The sequence below is a fragment of the Phoca vitulina genome, unplaced genomic scaffold (assembly GCF_004348235.1).
Source record: "Phoca vitulina isolate PV1807 unplaced genomic scaffold, GSC_HSeal_1.0 scaffold7, whole genome shotgun sequence".
NCBI lineage: Eukaryota > Metazoa > Chordata > Mammalia > Carnivora > Phocidae > Phoca > Phoca vitulina.
Window position 1 is genome coordinate 46,095,193 of NW_022589710.1, and position 15,967 is coordinate 46,111,159.

General features: G+C 41.5%; 1 protein-coding gene and 1 pseudogene across 18 annotated transcripts in view; one reads left to right on the forward strand and one right to left on the reverse strand.

The window, feature by feature from the left end:
- The window catches only part of TTLL5 (tubulin tyrosine ligase like 5), a 274,403-nt gene that overhangs the window by 161,849 nt on the left and 96,587 nt on the right, over nt 1-15,967 (forward strand). The gene's annotated exons all lie outside the window — the stretch shown is intronic.
- Nucleotides 1,196-14,667, reverse strand: LOC116632567 (annotated as a pseudogene).

Genomic DNA, 15,967 nt, shown 5'->3' on the forward strand with positions numbered 1-15,967 from the left:
ATTTATTATCTCAGTTTCTGTGGGTCAGGAATTAAGGAGCAGCTTAACTGGGTGGTTCTGGCTCTGGCTCTTCCATGACGATAGCAGCCGAGAGGGCTGCAGTCATCTGAAGGCTTGCCTGGGGCTGGAGGATCTACTTCCATGATGGCTCACTCTCACATGGATGATGAGATCATGCTGGCTATTGGCAGGAGGCCTTTGTTTCTCACCACATGGACTTCTCCACAGGGCTGCCTGCATGTCCTCATGACATGGCAGCTGGCTTCCCTCAGAATGAATGACTCAAGAGAAAGACAGAAGCTACAATGTCTTTTATGACCCAGCCTTAGAAGTCATGTACCATCATTTAAAAAAAAATTTTAAATTGTGGTAGAATACACATAACATAAAATTTACCATTTTAACCCTTTTTAAGTGTATAGCTCAGTAGCATTAAGTACATCACATTGTTGTGCAACCATCACCACCATCCACTTCCAGAACTCTTTCATCTAGCAAAACTGAAACTCTGTACTCATTAAACAATAACTTCCATGCCCTCTCCCCTAGCTTCTGGCAGTCACCATTTCACTTCCTGTCTCTATGAATCGGACTATTCTAGGTACCTCATATTAGTGGAATCATACAATATCTGTCCTTTTGTGACTGGCTTATTTCATGTAGAAGAATATCCTCTAGGTTTGTCCGTGTTGTAACATCTGTTTGAATTTCCTTCTTTTTTTTTTTTTTTAAGATTTTATTTATTCATTTGAGACACAGAGATAGAGAGAGAGAGAGCATGAGCAGGGGGAGAGGCAGAGGCAGAGGGAGAAGCAGGCTCCCCGCTGAGCCAGGAGCCCGATGTGGGGCTTGATCCCAGAACCCTGGGATCATGACCTGAGCCGAAGGCAGACGCTGAACCATCTGAGCCACCCAGGTGCCCCGAATTTCCTTCTTTTTTAAGGCTGAATCCTCTGCCATTGTATGTATATACCACATTTTGTTTATCCATTTATCTGTTGATGGACACTTGGAGTGCTTCCACCTTTTGGCAGTTGTGAATAATGCTGCTATTAACATGAGTGTGCAAATACTTACTCGTGTCTCTGCTTTCAGTTCTTTTGAGTATGTATCCAGTGTGAAATTGCTGGATCATATGATAATTCTCTTTTTTCCAAACTTAATTAATTCACTTGATTTTTCTTGTATAAATATCCTACATGGTGTCCACAGATGGAGTCTGACTCCTCTACACGGAGACTCTGGTGTAGCTCCTTACTAGATGGTCAATGGTGAGTTCCTTAGAGGGTTACCTGAGTAACACAGTCTCTCCCCAGAGGTTGGGTGACATAGCTTGTCTTGGAGATGGCATCCAGGATGGCCTTGGCAAAGTTCCCCAGAGTGGCAGTGCACCCCCTGGACAAGGTGCAGCAGTCATTGATACCAGCCATCAGCAGCAGCTTTTTGGGCAGAGCAGTTGGGATGCCAGTGCCCCTCAGGCTGAGGAATGAGGCATACTGGCACAGAGCTTCAGCAGCTGGTCACCTTGCAGGGGTTGGTGTGGGACCTGTCAGTCTTGGTCCCTGAGTACCCTCACTGCATGGTGGCAGTGGAGAGATTGGCCAGAGTGATGGCCCTGTGAATGGCAGTAGCTACCTCCTTAGAGCATTTACCCAGATTGACATGGCTCTTGTGGTTCCCCAATGGTGACAAATGCCTTGAACCTGCTTCCCTGGCCAGCCCGGATCTGCTTTTGCACAGGCATAATCCTCCAGCTCACCATTAATGGTCATCTCTGGGGAAAAGTCCATGACCCCTTAGACTCCTTGATGGGCAAAGGAGAAGAGATAAATTTCCTCCAGGGACTTGATGATCATGTCCTTGACCAGGTGGCCCAGCTTGGTGACAGGCGGCCACTTGTCCTCAGCCTTGACTTAGTGAGCTCTGTGGCTCAGCACACCTGCAACTCTGGTCCCAGAAGCTGTTGCCCAAACTTCTGTGGAAGCCGTTGCTTTCAGGTTTCCCACAGCACACTCATCATCTGCCATTTGGTGTTTCTTGGAGAAGAAGGACAATTTTGTTTTTTGGGTGTTTTTTAAAGATTTTATTTATTTATTTGACAGAGAGAGACAGCGAGAGAGGGAACACAAGCAGGGGGAGTGGGAGAGGGAGAAGCAGGCTTCCCGCCAAGCGGGGAGCCCGATGTGGGGCTCAATCCCAGGACGCTGGGATCATGACCTGAGCCGAAGGCAGATGCTTAATGACTGAGCCACCCAGACGCCCCGGGCAATTCTGTTTTTAATGTTTTGAAGAACCATCATGCTGTTTTCCATAACAGCTGCACCATTTTACATTCCTGCCAGCAGTGTACAAAGGTTATAATGTCTCCACATCATCAACCCATACTTGGCGTTTTCTACTTTTTTTCATAGTAGCCGTGCTTATGGGTGGGAGGTAATATCTCATTGTGGTTTTGATTTGTACTTCCCTAGTGATTAGTGATGCTGAGCATCTTTTCATGTGCTTGGTAGCCATTTGTATATCTTCCTTAGAAAAATGCCTAGTCAAGATTTTAATGGAGTTGTTTGTTTTTTCATTTTTCTGAATTTTAGGTGTTCTCTATGTATTTTGGGGTATTAGTCCCTCGTCGGATATATGATTTGGAAATATTTTTTCCCATTTCCTAGGTTGCCTTTTTACTCTGTTGTTAGTGTCCTTTGAAATGCAAAAAAAATAAATTTTGATGAAGTACAATATTTCCATGGCTTTTTTTCGTTGCCTGTGCCTTTGGTGTCGTATCCAAGAAATCTTTGCCAAATCCAATGTCATGAAATTTGTGCCCTTTGTTTTCTTCTAAGAGTCTCACCATTTTCTCTCTTAATGTTTAGGTCTTTCAAATACACTGTCGTTTTTGCAGCATCTTATTGTTGACACAGGCCACCTCTATTCAGGATGGGAGGAGACGACTCGAGGGTGGGGGAATAGCAGGAGGTGAGGGTTGTTGGGGGATATCTTAAAGGCTGATTCCCACAATAATTCAGGTACGTAGTTTTAAAAGTTAAATAATTCTGTAAGATTTATATTGAAAATGGGAATCCTTTGCTCCTTTTTTTTTTGGTGGTGCCAGAGATGGGTTTTATTGGCTTTCGCTTTTCTCGGGGAGCACCAGCTCCCCGCAGGTCCCCGTAGTGTGGCTGTGTGAACTCACACGGGGATTCCTTTGCTCTTTCTTTCCCCACTGCTATAATGTTAATTTACACACCTCAGCAATAACTCCTTTCAATTCTTTTAAGTGGCTATTTCCCTTCATATTTCTAAATCATATGTTTATTCTGCCATTTTGGACTTTGCATTTTATATATTACTTATTAACTTCCTATCAAGAGATGGAAGTTTAGCATTCTTATACTACCTCCTCCCGGCATAACTCCTACCACACACACACACACACACACACACACACTCTCTCTCTCTCTCTCTCTCTCTTTCCCTCCTCCCATCCTTGCACTACACATATGATTTTTTTGTTTAATCAGTGTTCACTGTTTTCATCATCACGACTCTGCCCTTAGAAACTTTTAGGCCTCTTGGAGTCATCATTTCTTCTCTCCTATTTATCCACTTCTGTCTTGTCTTGTCTGAATTTCTGGGGGATTCTCTTAATAATTTCTTATACTATCTGTTTACCTAAGTCCAACTTGATACATGTTGTGAAATGAAAAAATGTTCTGAGTTTCAAATTTCTTCCAGTTCAAGACAATTTACACATTACTGCAAACCGATGGTGGGGGGTGGGGGGAATATATGTGCATACACACACACACACACACACACACACACACGTTGTAATTAATATAATATATAATATACCTAACTATATATTTTCCAGTTTTCAATAGACTGAAGTATTTCCATATTTTAAAAAATTAGTTGTACAAATAATACACACATGTAGCCACATCATAAAATAATCTAATAAATATATACAGATCGTGAGGAGGTAAAGCTCTCTCCTCAGAGACGACCATCATTAAAAGCTTGATTTGTTTATTTTTGCATATATTTTTCTGTGACTTTTTTTCTTTCCTAATGTCTCCATGTTTTTTTGGTCTGTTTATATAAATTTACTTATTTTTTTTAAAGATTTTATTTATTTATTTGACAGAGAGAGAGAGAGAGAGCAGGAACACAGCAGGGAGAGTGGGAGAGGGAGAAGCAGGCTTCCCGCTGAGCAGGGAGCCTGATGCAGGGCTCAATCCCAGGACCCTGGGATCATGACCTGAGCCGAAGGCAGACGCTTAACGACTGAGCCACCTAGGCACCCCTTACTTAAGTATTTTTAGCTACTGTGTAGTTTCCCAAAGTATGAATGCACCATAATTTATTGTACCATTTTCCTATTAAAGAGCAGTATGTTGTATCCAATTTAGGCATCTGCAGTGAGCACCTTATACATATATCTATATGTGCATGTGCAAGTATTTCTATAGGTTATGTTCCAAGAAGTGGAATTTGTTGCATCAAATGCTGTGTATACTTTGAATTTTTTATAGTTATTGTCAAATTGGCCTCTACAAAGGCTATACCACTATCCCCTCCAGTTTGGAGTATAGAAGCATGCCCTTTCCCCACACCCTTGCCAACATTACACCATTGGTCTTCCTGTCTCTTCTGCTGGACTGTCACATCTCTTTCATAAACTCCCTCCCATTTTTACTGATGATGAAATTAGATCAGAATCTATTTTTGGATATATCAGGGATGGTTTTTTTTGGGGAGGAGTACAACTGAGATCAGGCCCAGCAGTGGGAAGATAAAGGGTTCTCGGTGGTCTCTTTCTTTTCTTAATGTCAGCTAAGACTAGAAAGAATCTCTGTGAGTCAGCTTCTTTCCACCACACTGCTTAGGTGCTTTTCTTTCCTGGTTTTGTTTTTGACTGATTTCATCCATGGAGCCTGACCCTTCCCCCTCCTTAAGTAATGAATAACCAGAAAAGTCACAGAGCCCAGCAAACTGAGTGAAGGAAGCTTAAGGAAAATATTAAAAAGGAAGAAAAGTGTTTGATGTACTTTAAATATAAAATGTGGAAAAGTAGGGGAAGGGTGGGGGTTGGGGAAGGGAGGGGAGAGAGATTATTCACGGTAATGGGAACCAAATGTTGGCTGGGAAAGCTGCAGCTCTCACACTCTTCCTGTAAACCCAGCGGCTTTTCAAAGTGATAATAATGAAGAGCCAACAGCACAGGACACGCCTTAACCCTTCCATACCTGGACAGCTTCTTCCAGTCAGCTTTTCAGAGGCTGGTCCACTTTGAGGGAGTCCTGGTATGTGGAGAATTTGTTTACCTCTTGACACCCTGACAAAAGGAAGGAAGGTGGAGGCAAGTAGCAGAAGAGTGAGTGAACACCTGCTTGCTGACCCCCCTCACACTGTGCCTAAGTTTCTCTTTCAGTGTTGGGCTTTAATATCGGACAGCGAAGCAGCCTGCTTGACCAATAGCTTACCAGTTTTGAAGTGATGTATCTTCTCCCTCTGCTGTCCAGAAGGGGACCTAGAAGGAGATGAGGACTGCCACATAGCAGACAGGCGCTCTCTGTCCGTCAGTAATAATCCCACTACATGAAGGCCCTCTGTGGAGTCTGAAGTCCTCTTGGGTGCCCAGTGTGTGCACTCAGCGGAAGGCCTGGGCCTCTGTTTCTCTTGGAAGTCCTCTCACGCCTCCGTGGAATTGAGATGTAAAGACTTTGTGGAGCTGAAGGGCACTCCCTGACATGACTTCCAGGTGGTCAGGGACAGGCCTTTTAGCCCCGCCCTTTAACCGTGGAGGGAGAATGAAAAGGGGGGAAGGGACGAAGATCCTGGTTCAGGTGGCTCTTCACTTCCATCTGGATTTAAACTTCGTTTAGGCACTTTTAAAAGTCCATTTTGGGTAAGAAAGAAGTCTTATTTTTCTATGTCAAATATTTACGATTTTTGAGAGGCAGCCCCCACATAGAGGGCAGGTGGCACTGCAGAGCAGACAGGTGCTCGGACCCCGTGATTAGCTGAGCAGGTTGCTGGGCCTCTCCAGGCCTCAGTTGCCTCATCTGTAACTTGAGGCATGAATGGTCTCTGCCCGCTCAGAACATGAAGGGTTTCAGTAAGGTAAAGCACGGAAAACATTGAGCGCACTGCTGGGCATCTACCTTTCTCCGTCTTCATCGTTACCCTCATATTGCCTGTGGCTAAAATTGGGGAACTATCTTTTTGGTTTCAAATGGTTTTAAAAGACATCTTTGGGATGATTTTATCTTTTTCATGTTTTACATTTAAGTCTATGATCTATTTTGAATCAATTTTTGTGTGAAGTATGAGGTTTATGTTGTGGTTCGTTTTTTTGCCTATCAATATGCCATTGCTCCAGCACCATTTGTTAGTAAACAAATGGCTAATTTAAAAAGGGTATCCTTCCTCCATTGCATTGGTTTTTCTAGCTTGTCAAAAATCAGTCAATATTTGTTTGGGTCGTGGATGATTTTGTTTTATTTTAAATATTTTATTTTTGGTACTGAGTCTTTGACTTTTTTTTTTCCTAAGTAGGCTCTACACCCATTGTGGGGCTTGAACTCATGACCCCAAGATCAAGACTTGCATGCTGTATCAACTGAGCCAGCTAGGTGCCCCGGGTCTTTGATGATTTTAGTATTCCTAAAACAAAGGCCTATAGCAATAATTGTTAACTAGAAAATCCTTAGCAAAGACTCTTAGGTTCTCATTTTCTGTTCTTCCATGTTAACTGTGGAATCCTCCAGATTTAGGTTCAAAAGCAGCTCTTTCACTTACTCTGTATGTGAAGGTAAACCTGTTATTCAGCGTAAGCCTCGGTGTCCTCATCTCTAATACAGAACAGTAACACCTGTCTCCGTGGGTTGCTGTGAAGGCTAAGCATGGTAAGGCATGTAAAGGGCTTCGCTTGAAGTCAGGCATTTAGAGAGTCCTCACGCTAACGGAGTAGTGGCGGTGAGAGCGGCATGTCTCCCTGCTTGGCCATCCTAAGCCACACTTACTCATGCCCTTTGCCTTCCCCAAAGCTGAGCTTTTTTTAGCCTTTCCATGGTAGCTTCATCATGAGTGCATGAGTGATTCCAATTAAAGCTACTGTGCTATGCTTTACTTAGATGACAGTTCTGACCAGTAACATTTCTATTTCAGAATACAGCAGATGAGAGGTCACTGTCTTACCAGCTGTAATTACAGCATCTCTCTACCCTCCCCCACCCCCACCATTTAGCCACATTGGCTTTCCTCTTCTTCCCCGCGCTCTTTTATATGCTGTTCCTTCTACCTGGAATGTCCTTTCCAGTTGTCAAATTGCTGGTCATCTTTTGAGATCATTTCTACTTTGAAGAAATCAAGCCTTTCTTGATTTCCTCCTTAGGAAGTTGCTCCCTTCCTTTTGTTTTCTAAAGCCAATGTCCTGTTTTCAGCACAGCGGCATACAGAGTTTGTGGAGTACCAGGAGTTTTTTTTCTCTGTTTGGAAAAATATACACATATCTTTTACAATGCATAAATAAATAAAATATATTCATATGTGTTCACATTAATATGAAATGATAAAAGCAGGATAATATAATCACAGTATACTGGAACAGGATGAATGACACACACCAGGGTACCGTGATTGCAGAATAGGATTAGGGGTGACATTTTTTCTCCTTCTTCACACTTTTCAGTAGTTGGGCATTTTCGTAGTCAGCATGTATTAATTTTTAAATTGATTGTTCAATATACCTTACAATTTACTATTAATTCAGAAATATGCCTCCCTTATTTGAAACAATAAGATTTCGTTCTGCCATTGGTTAAAGAAGGGAACAAAAGAAAGGGAAGAAAAAAAGAGCTAACATTTATTGAGTGCCCCGTTCATGCCAGGTCCTGTGCTTTTATGATTTATCCTATTTATTCCTGAAAACATGCTATAACATGAATATTGTTATCCTCAAGTATAGATGGTGAAATAGCCTTAGAAATATTGCCTTTTTTTTTTTTTTAAAGATTTTGTTTATTTGTCAGAGAGAGAGCACAAGCAGGGGGAGCGGGAGAGGGAAAAGCAGGCTTCCCACTGAGCAAGGAGCACGATGTGGGATTTGATCCCAGGACCCTGGGATCATGACCTTAACCAACTGAGCCACCCGGGCATCCCGAAATATTGCCATTTGAGTCTAGCTCTTTCTTTTTTCTTTTTCTTTTTCTTTTTCTTTTTTTATTATTAAAATATAATCCCTCTTTAAGAAAATGCAGTACCTCTTAATTTACCCCATCTATTTTGCCCATCCTCCCACCCCCTCCCCTCTGGCAACCACCAGTTTGTTCTGTGTATTTATGAATCTACTTCTGGGTTTTGTTTGTTTGTTTTGTTTTTAGATTCTACTTATGAGTGAAATCATACAATATCTAGCTTTGTGTGACTTACTTCACTTAGTGTAATACCTTCTAGATGTATCCATGTTGTCACAAATGGCAAGATCTCATTCTTTTTTATGGCTAAGTAATATTCGTGTGTGTGTGTGTGTGTGTGTGTGTGTGTACACATTACATCTTCATCCATTCATCTGTTGCTGGACACTTGGGCTGCTTCCATATCTTGGCTATTATAAATGAGGCTGCAGTAAATATAGGGGTGCATATATCTTTTCAAATGAGTGTTTTTGTTTTCTCTGGGTAAATACCCAGTAGTGGAATGACTGGATCATGTGGTAGCTCTATTTTTAACTTTTTGAGGAACCTCCTTCCCGTTTTCCACAGTGGCTGCTCCAATTTACATTCCCACCAGTCCTGCACGGGACTTTTTTCTCCACATCCTCACCAACACTTGTTGTTTCTCATCCTTTTGATACTAGCCATTCTGACTGGTATGAGGTGGTATCTGATTGTGGTTTTGATTTGCATCTCCCTGATAAGTGGTGATGAATATCTTTTTATACATTGTCTTTGGGAAAATGTCTATTCAGGTCCTCTGCCCATTTTTAAATCAGATTATTGGTGGGTTTCTTGGTGTCAAGTTGTATAAATTCTTTAAATATTTTGGATATTAACCTCTTATTGGGCATATCTGCAGATACCTTCTTCCATTTAGTAGGTTACCTTATCATTTTGTTGGTAGTTTCCTTTGCCATGCAGAAGCTTTTTAGTTTGGTGTAGTCTCAATACTTCATTTTTTTCTTTTGTTTCCCTTGCCTGGGAGGCATATCTAGAAAAATGTTGCCAAGGCCAGTGCCCAAGAGATTACTGCCTATGTTTTCTTTTAGGAGTTTTTTGGTTTCAGATTTCACATTTAGGTCGTTAATCCATTTTGAGTTTATTTTTGCGTATGGTGTGAGAAAGCAGTCCAGTTTCATTCTTTTGCTTGTAGCTGTCATCCAGTTTTTCCAGCAGCATTTACTGAAGAGACTATCTTTTCCCCATTGCACATTCTTGCCTCCTTTTTTTTGAAGCTTAATTGACCATATAAGCATGGGTTTATTTCTGGGCTCCCTATCCTGTTCCATTGATCTATGTGTCTGTTTTTGTGCCAGTACCATATTTTTTTATTACTATAGCTTTGCAGTATATTTTGAAATCTGGGATTGTGTTACCTCCAGCCTTGTTCTTTCTCAGTTGCTTTAGTTATTTGGGATCTTGTGTGGTTCCATTCGAATTTTAGGACTATTTGTTCTAGTTCTGTGAAAAATGCTGTATTTGGCAAGGATTGCACTGACTCTGTAGATTGCTTGGAGTAGGATGGACATTTCAACAGTATTAGTGTCCAGCTCTGTCTGACATGAGAGCTCATGCTCTTTTTACTAGTTTAACTTTCCTACTCTTCGGAAGAGGAAAATCAGTACTAGAGTTTTCACAATGGCATCCCAGACTAGTCTAAGACCTATTTATTAATGATGATAATGTGCAAAAGAGAGGTGGAAAGATTTCTGAAAATAAACTATCATTTGTGGAATATAAGAAACAACCTGTGAACAAAAGTGGAGAAAAATTTGGTTAGAAGCTGAAGCAAATAGTTTGGCATTATAAATACCTTTACCACAGTCCATGACTCTGGACAATTTTTCACTTTCACCACACTCATGCTTTGTGTGTGGGCAGGAAACATCACTAGCCTGAAGAGCTAACTATAAGTATATATGGTTTGTATTTAGAATTCGGATTAAATTTCTATTTGCTTTGTATGCTGACTTTTCTGACTATAACTTTTTTTATTTCTTTCACAGATTTGACCCAGCAGTTCAGGTAGATTAGGATGACTACTTTAGTGTTCTTGGTTTCTTACAGTGGCCTGATCACGCTGGTGCTGGTCAACACGTCTTAGAAATATGACTTATCATTTTAGCTATGGTTTAACAAACGCATTATTCAGTAACTATGGTATGTTAGAAGAGAACCATTGCTTCTCAGCTGTTTGGCTAAGATCGAGTAGTTGGAGAGAACCGTGTTATCATGAAAAGGATATAAAGAAAAAGAAATAATGAAAGATGTCCCTTTTAGGCTCCAGGCCATTTATGGACTTAGTGTGTGGGGAACCAGGTCACAGACAGACATGGAGAGAAATCATACATTCCTTCATCAGCAAGTATAATGTCTGAATTTAGAGCTCTGGAAGTAAAGAATTTTTGTTTGATTCAATCCCTATTATATTCCTATTTTTATAATATTCATAGGAAAGCTCTTTGCTTCTCTATATGAAGAGGACCACTTTTACTGTATAAGAATATGGATTGCCTGTTGATCTCTGAGAAATCAGGTTATGTACTATTGAACCTCAAAAATAAAATCATATATAAAAGTAATACTAGCTAATAGTAACATGTAGTGCTTCTGGTATGCCGTGCACTAAATGTTTTATGTATACCTTAACTCATTTAAAAGCTTTTACTCTGGGGCACCTGGGTGGCTCAGTCGTTAAGCGTCTGCCTTCGGCTCAGGTCATGATCCCAGGGTCCTGGGATCGAGTCCCACATCGGGCTCCCTGCTCGGCGGGAAGCCTGCTTCTCCCTCTCCCCGTCCCCCTGCTTGTGTTCCCTCTCTCGTTGTGTCTCTCTCTGTCAAATAAATAAATAAAATCTTTAAAAAAAAAAAAAAAAAAAAAAAAAGCTTTTACTCTGTGCTAGCAACTGTTCTCAAAGCTCTACATGTATTAACTGATTTAGTGCTCACAGCTACTTTGTAAGATAAGTACTGTTATCATTCCCATTTTACAGATGAAGAGACTAACTACAGAGAAAAGAAATGATTTGCCCAAGATACACATTGGTGAATGGCAGTCAGGATTCAAACCCAAGCAAGTAGTCACAGAATCCATGCTCTTAACCACTCTCCTAGTAATTCTCAATGGTGTGTGTCCGAATCATCTGAAGGGCTTGTGAAAACAGATTGCTAAACCCAGATCCAGAGTTTCTGGTTCCAGTAGGTCTGGGGTAAGGCTTGATTATTTTCATTTTTAACAAGTTTCCAGGTGATGCTATGCTATTGGTTCAGGGGACCACACTGAGAATCACTCTCCTGGGGCTGGTTACGAATTAGTGGTATTCAGTGCAAGCAGCTGAGGACCAGAATCAGGAGTTAGGGTAGTATCCTCTCAGAGGCAGGTGCCTGCATTTTGCACTAGTTGTGATGTTGGACTCAGCCCCTCTAGTAAATCTTGGGGACAGCACATTCCTTTTTTTTTTTCAGGTAGGCTCCATGCCCAGTGTGGGGCCCACCATGGGGCTTGAACTCAGGACCCTGAGATCAAGACCTGGGCTGACATCAAGAGTCCCAACACTGAAACGACAGAGCCACCCAGGCACCCCAGGGGACAGCACGTTTCAGTAGACTTGTCTTGACCTAACAGAAGCATGTGCCATGGTTGCCATGCCATGGACTTCACGAATAAGAGGCCACTTCCTAGTATGATGAAGTATTGTTTCCATAGATTGTACATTGAAGGTACCTTGGGAATGGGCTCCTAAAAGCCACACACACACATACACACACACACACACACACACACACACACACACACAACTGCAGTAAGACAAAAAGACCTGAGCATTAGTACACATTTTATTTCCTTCTTTTTGGTCCTATAACTTTGAAGGAAAGAAAAAAACAAGAACCTCCTTTCTTGTGATTTCCCCAGTATTTTCTCTATTTTATAAAAACAACTTTATTTATAAAGAAAAAAGGACTGGTGGAGACGGTAAAAAGTTTAAAAAGAGAAAGAAAAGAAACATGGAGTTTTTTGAGTTGTTCCCCCATCTCCCTTGGCCAGCTGAAGAAAGAGGGCAGAGACAGGTGACTGAAGCCAAAGCTGGAGCCTCGACTCTTCCAAGTTACCTGCTGTTTTGCTTCCTGGGGAAAAGTGGAGAAACGAAAGGAGCCTAACTGATGTGATGAGGCAGGAATTCTAAATCTGTGACACTTTGCAAGCTGTTTGTGTGCACTGGGTTTGAACCCAGCTACAATTCAGTGTAGAAGTTCTTGGAAACTGGCATGTCAGCTGTCCTAGACAATCTGCACGTTAACTTTCACTTTGAAAACTTTTCCTGGCTTGTCTTTGCAGGGTGTGAACGCTGGCCGCTGGTGGGCCACTTGACCAGGGCCAGCTGCACTCGTGTGTACCTGCCTTGTTGTCGCAAAGGCATCGGACGCTTCCCTTCATTTGATGAAAACCCTGCTGAGCTGGACTCGGTCTTCATTGTTGAATGAACTGGTGTCAGGGAGTTCTCTTTTGGCTTTCTTAAAGGTCACTCTTTGCTCACTTCTTTTTAGTTCACAGCTACATTTTTCAGGCTTCATGTGGTATGCTGGTTATGCCAAAGTAAAGAGCTGCATCAAAGACATTTCTTGTTAATAAGGCGAAGGATCAATCTGTCTTTTCAGATCCAGACTGCTAATAGATAAAGGACGAGGGAGTCTCCGTCTATATAACTTGCTGACTGCCAGAATCCTAAGCTGCCTTCTAGAACAGTGCTATGAACTTAACCTTTGAATGGTTAGGTTTTATATCCAGCTTTGTATTCCATAAAGCTTGCCCCCAAATTCTCTGCCAGATGTACTAAGAAATCCCAACTTTGTCCTTATTTCCTCCTCCTGGAGATCATTCCATCAATCATGGAGTGGTACGAGTGTAGAGACGGCAAAAGTCTGGTTCACATTCGGTATCCATCGTCAAGTCCAGCTGGCTGGGCTCTCACTGTATTTTTAAAGGCCAGGCATATCAATGCTTGGCTTTTTGACATGATACCTCCGTGTGTTCTTCCCAAATTTATATCATTGTCACACAGTATTTAATAAACTCAAAGTAAAAAAGTAGGCAAAATGTCCCCCCGCCCCGACATCTTCCAGGTATCACTACTGCTTCCTTTTCCTTTTTTAGATCTCTGCTTACTGAATGAATAAATCAGAAACCTCCCCTCTCAATTGCTTGCAATTCTGTATTTCAAGTTATATATCTTATTTGGACCCTGCTCACATTTTAATCTCTTTTGAATCATGCTTTTTTTTTTGCCTCTATTGATTTTTGAGCCACCTTATTGTAGCATGTTGTCCTACTTCCACTTTTGGCTTTTCTATTAAAAGAAGGGTAGTAAACAATAGGTGATAGATTTATTTTGGGGATGCCAATTGATATACAGTCTCTTCCTTATTTAGGTTCTTAATTTTCAGGGCACATCTTTGCCCCATCCAAATGCTGTTCTCCTCAAGGAAAATGAAACTCACAAGATTGATGGTATTGAATCAGTCTTATTTTTCTCTACTTAATAATTGAATTACTATCTCCAAAGAGGAGCATTTCTTATGATTACTAATTCATGATTTATGGTTTTAGTCCTTGTGATTCAGTGCATGATTTAATGTGCAAAGAAGCTCATACACTGGGAAAGGAAGGGAAGAGACAGAAATAAATTAGATGCTGAATATGTAAACTAGTAACCGAGATGTCAGTTTCAGGCCCAAATTGAAGAGGTTAGCAAACCAATGATTTGGCAGCCCTTAGAGAAGGAAAAGGGAATTACTTAAGCTTAGCATTGATTCATGAAAAAAAAGAAAAAAAGCCATGCTAGACTAACCTCATTTCCCTTCATGGTAGAATTACTTTAGTAAGAGAAGATCAGGGGACTAAGAAAGAATTATCGTAACTGGGTTTCAGCCCGGCCAAATGAAATCTTGTGAGCACAGAAGAGAAATGTGAACAAGATAATACTGTCATTAGGAATATCTGGTGGCTAAATAGGCAACTCTTTTTTTTTTTTTAATTTAAGATCAATTAATTAACATATAGTGTATTATTAGTTTCAGAGGTAGTTTAGTGATCCATCAGTTACATACAACACCCAGTGCTCATTACATCAAGTGCCCTCCTTAATGCCCATCACCCAGTTACCCCATCCCCCTACCCACCTAACTGTACCCAAACAATGCATCAGTGTAAGTTTGAGAATTAGGTCTCTGGGGCTTTTTCATTGGCCCCTTAGTTCACCATATTTATCAATGAATTCATTCATCCATTCTTATTTATTTAGGCCTCTACTACTATATGCTCGGCACTTACATAGCTAGAAGACGTACTGATCCCATTTTCAGACAACATGAACATGGGATACTGAATACCTCGAATGACAATCAGTATTAACGATGATTTGATCTGGCCAGAATGATGAGTCTGGTTCATGGGATTTAGTAAGGGAAAACATAAAGCTCTTCACACGGTTTCAGAAATTCAAGTGTGAAGAAGGCTTGAGGGTTCATGTTGACTTTAAGTCTAATAGAAGTTAACAGTAGAATAAGAACTGCCAAAACCCAATAATATCACGTGGGGAAATTTTCACAACATATTGCCAGGTGAAAAAACCAGACTACAAAGCAGATAGTGCAGAATCACTCTCTGTGTGAGGGAAAGACACACAAAGGAAGAATATACATCAAAATTTACAGTAGCCATCTTTGTTGGATCACAGATAGATGACTTGGTTTTTTGCCTGTCTTTTTATATTTGTCAGGTTTTATGGTATTGAGAACATAATGCTTTTGTTCCTTAAAAAGAATTACTTTTGTTTCATTTTGAAAAGATATAAGGAGATGTAGGCACTGCTGGTAGCTTAGGCTTTTACCAGCAGGATTGGGGGTGGGAGGAGGACTGTGATTCTCTCCCTCATTCATGCTCACATCCACTGCCTGAACAGCTGCCCCCTCCCTGGTAATCAGCATTGTTAGTAAACCCACATTTCCACATAGGGGCCAGCGTCCTGCCCAGAGTTCGAACATTATCCGTCTGGGTTGGCTTGGAGCAGCAGGCCTCCATCATGAGCCATCTCTGGTTGGGAAGACTGGCAAGCGGACTGGGCTCCCCTGCTCACACACGCTGAGCGACTCTCAAGTCCTTTTTCAGATCCACTAGGTTGGCGCCCCCATTATCGCCCAGTTAGCCCACACGGGCACAATCCTTGGAAGGAGATTATAAGTACTGCTTTGCTTCTGTTCTTTCTGACGTGCTCACACCTGTTCCTTAGTGCCGTTATTGTTCGTTTTCCCAGAGGTTTGGATTCACTTTCCATGGGAAGAATGGTATTAGTAGCTCCCATTTATTATGTGTGCCAAACACTGCACTAAATGCTTTACATGGATTATCCCATTTAATTCTTGGACCAACCCTGTGAGATATGGGATTGATTTTTTATTCCCATTTCTCAGCTGAGGAAACCAAGGCATGGAGAGGCTGAGTGAGTGGGAGAGTCAGGATTTGAACCCAGCTGTCTTGTAGAGCACAGCCCTGGCCACTAAGCTGTGCTGCCGCCTGTTCTCGGGGTCATCCGGTTCAGAAGCTGGGGTGTGGATCCAGGGGCACGGGGGCCTCTGCTCTTCCTCCAGAATTCTCTCACCAACCCAGCTCTTGGATTGGTTTTGATTCCTTTCCAGAATCTAAAACCTTTCATTTCTTTTTGCCTTCTTTCTTGGATTATTTCTTTAATCCT